Genomic DNA, 3,838 nt, shown 5'->3' on the forward strand with positions numbered 1-3,838 from the left:
TCCTACTGTCTTCATCCAATCCTTCTTACTCCTTTCCATGGTAAGCTGTATGTTGGGCATCACCATTGTCAATGGCTACAGTCCCGTCCTCTCAGTGAAAATGTTCAACGCGCTCTGTCACAGCACGGCTATTCATCTGTCGGTTCTCGATCATGTCGGAATAGAATCCAGTGATTCTTTTGCGTCTGTCACTAACGCCCCACAATCGCGAGTTTGAAGCTCGTCACAGTCATTCAATCATTGAATCCTACTCAGAATACCACAGACAAGGTTTAGACCTTCCGGATTATCAAGAATGCCGCCATCAATTCTAGCTTATACCACGAAGATTCCGATTAAGGGATCCAAGAGATATCCACTCAATCTAAGGTAGAACGGAGGTGGTTGTTAGGCACACGTTCATAGGTGAGAATGATGATGAGTGTCACGGATCATCACCTTCATGAAGTTGAGAAACAAGTGATATCTTGGAACAAGAATAAGCTGAATTGAATAGAAGAACAATAGTAATTGCATTAATACTCGAGGTACAGCAGAGCTCCACACCTTAATCTATGGTGTGTAGAAACTCCACCGTTGAAAATACATAAGAACAAGGTCTAGGCATGGCCGAATGGCCAGCCTCCCAAAAAGGGTTCAATCATAAAAACATGATCAAAAGATTCTTAATACAATAGCAAAAGGTCATATTTGTAGAGAACTAGTAGCTTAGGGTTTACAAAGATGAGTAAATGACATAAAAATCTAATTCCGGGCCCACTTGGTGTGTGCTTGGGCTGAGCATTAAAGCTTTCATGTATAGAGACTTTTCTTGGAGTTAAACGCCAGCTTTTGTGCCAGTTTGGGCGTTTAACTCCCATTCTTGTGCCAGTTCCGGCATTAAACGCCAGAATTCTTGAGCTGACTTGGAACGCCTGTTTAGGCCATCAAATCTCGAGCAAAGTATGGACTATTATACATTGCTGGAAAGCCCAGGATGTCTACTTTCTAACGCAATTAAAAGCGCGCCAATGGCGCTTCTGTAACTCCCGAAAATCCACTTTGAGTGCAGGGAGGTCAGAATCCAACAACATCTGCAGTCCTTTTCAGCCTCTGAATCAGATTTTTGCTCAGGTCCCTCAATTTCAGCCAGAAAATACCTGAAATCACAGAAAAACACACAAACTCATAGTAAAATCCAAAAAAGTGAATTTTAACTAAAAACTAATAAAAATATAATAAAAACTAACTAAAACATACTAAAAACATACTAAAAACAATGCCAAAAAGCGTATAAATTATCCGCTTATCACAACACCAAACTTAAATTGTTGCTTGACCCCAAGCAACTGAAAATCAAATAAGATAAAAAGAAGAGAATATGCAATGAATTCCAAAAACATATATGAAGATCAGTATTAATTAGATGAGCGGGGCTTTTAGCTTTTTGCCTCTGAACAGTTTTGGCATCTCACTCTATCCTTTGAAATTCATAATGATTGGCTTCTATAGGAACTTAGAATCCAGATAGTGTTATTGATTCTCCTAGTTAAGTATGATGATTCTTGAACACAGCTACTTTATGAGTCTTGGTCGTGGCCCAAAGCACTCTGTCTTCCAGTATTACCACCGGATACATACATGCCACAGACACATAACTGGGTGAACCTTTTCAGATTGTGACTCAGCTTTGCTAGAGTCCCCAATTAGAGGTGTCCAGGGTTCTTAAGCACACTCTTTTTTTGCCTTGGATCACGACTTTATTTTTACCCTTGCCTTTTGGTTTAAAGGGTTGTTGGCTTTTTCTGCTTGCTTTCTCTCTCTCTTTTTTTTTGTATTCACTGCTTTTTCTTGCTTCAAGAATCATTTTTATGATTTTTCAGATCCTCAGTAACATGTCTCCTATTTTCATCATTCTTTCAAGAGCCAACATTCATGAACAACAAATTCAAAAGACATATGCACTATTCAAGCATACATTCAGAAGTCAAAGTATTGCCACCACATCAAAATAATTAATCTGTTATAAAATTCAAAATTCATGCAATTCTTCTCTTTTTCAATTAAAATATTTTTCATTTAAGAAAGGTGATGGATTCATAGGACATTGATAACTTTAAGGCATAGACACTAAGACACTAATGATCATAAGACACAAACATAAATAAAACATAAAGCATAAAAATTCGAAAAACAGGAAAATAAAGGACACGAAAATTAAAGAACGGGTCCACCTTAGTGATGGCGGCTTGTTCTTCCTCTTGAAGATCTTATGGAGTGCTTGAGCTCCTCAATGTCTCTTCCTTGCCTTTGTTGCTCCTCTCTCATGATTCTTTGATCTTCTCTAATTTCATGGAGGAGGATGGAATGTTCTTGGTGCTCCACCCTTAGTTGTCCCATGTTGAAACTCAATTCTCCTAGGGAGGTGTTGATTTGATCCCAATAGTTTTGTAGAGGAAAGTGCATCCCTTGAGGCATCTCAGGGATTTCATGATGAGTGGGATCTCTTGTTTGCTCCATCCTCTTCTTAGTGATGGGCTTGTCCTCATCAATGAGGATGTCTCCCTCTATGTTAATTCCAACTGAATTACAGAGGTGACAAATGAGATGAGGGAAGGCTAACCTTGCCAAGGTAGAGGACTTGTCTGCCACCTTATAAAGTTCTTGGGATATAACCTCATGAACTTCTACTTCCTCTCCAATCATGATGCTACGAATCATGATAGCCCGATCTATAGTAACTTCGGACCGGTTGCTAGTGGGAATGATTGAGCGTTGGATAAACTCCAACCATGCCCTAGCCACGGGCTTGAGTTCATGCCTTCTCAGTTGAACCGGCTTCCCTCTTGAATCTCTCTTTCATTGAGGGCCCTCTTCACAAATGTCTATGAGGACTTGGTCCAACCTTTGATCAAAGTTGAACCTTCTAGTGTAAGGGTGTTCATCTCCTTGCATCATGGGCAAGTTAAATGCCAACCTTACATTTTCTGGACTAAAATCTAAGCATTTCCCCCGAACCATTATAAGCCAATTCTTTGGGTCCGGGTTCACACTTTGATCAGGGTTCTTGGTGATCCATGCATTGGCATAGAACTCTTGAACTATTAAGATTTCGACTTGTTGAATGGGGTTGGTAAGAACTTCCCAACCTCTTCTTCGGATCTCATGTCGGATCTCCGGATATTCACTCTTTTTGAATTTGAAAGGGACCTCGGGGATCACCTTTTTCATGGCCACAACTTCATGGAAGTGGACTTGATGCACCTTTGAGATGAATCTCTCCATCTCCCATGACTCGGAGGTGGAAGCTTTTGCCTTCCCTTTCCTCTTTCTAAAGGTTTCTCCGGCTTTAGGTGCCATAAATGGTTATGGAAAAATAAAAAGCAATGCTTTTACCACACCAAACTTAGAAGGTTTGCTCGTCCTCGAGCAAAAAAAGAAAGAAGAGAGTAGAAGAAGAAGAAATAGAGGAGATGGAGGTGGCTTTGTTTTCGACCAAGGGGGAGAAGTAGTGTGTAGGTTGTGTGAAAATGAAGGAGTTAAGATGGGTTTATATAGGGGTGGAGAGAGGGGTAAGGTTCGGCCATTATGGGTGGGTTTGGGAGGGAAAGTGGTTTGAATTTGAATGGTGAGGTAGGTGGGGTTTTATGAAGGATGGATGTGAGTGGTGAAGAGAATGGTGGAATTTGATAGGTGAGGGATTTTTGGGGAAGAGGTGTTGAGGTGATTGGTGAATGGGTGAAGAAGAGAGAGAGTGGTGGGTGGTGCACGAAATTGTGATCACTACTTTTCACAACTAAAATAATCCCTAGTAATGGCCCCAAAGACTTGGTGCTCAATACCATGGCATAAACACAAC

Source organism: Arachis stenosperma, chromosome 4, assembly GCF_014773155.1.
Source record: "Arachis stenosperma cultivar V10309 chromosome 4, arast.V10309.gnm1.PFL2, whole genome shotgun sequence".
Taxonomy (NCBI): Eukaryota; Viridiplantae; Streptophyta; class Magnoliopsida; order Fabales; family Fabaceae; genus Arachis; species Arachis stenosperma.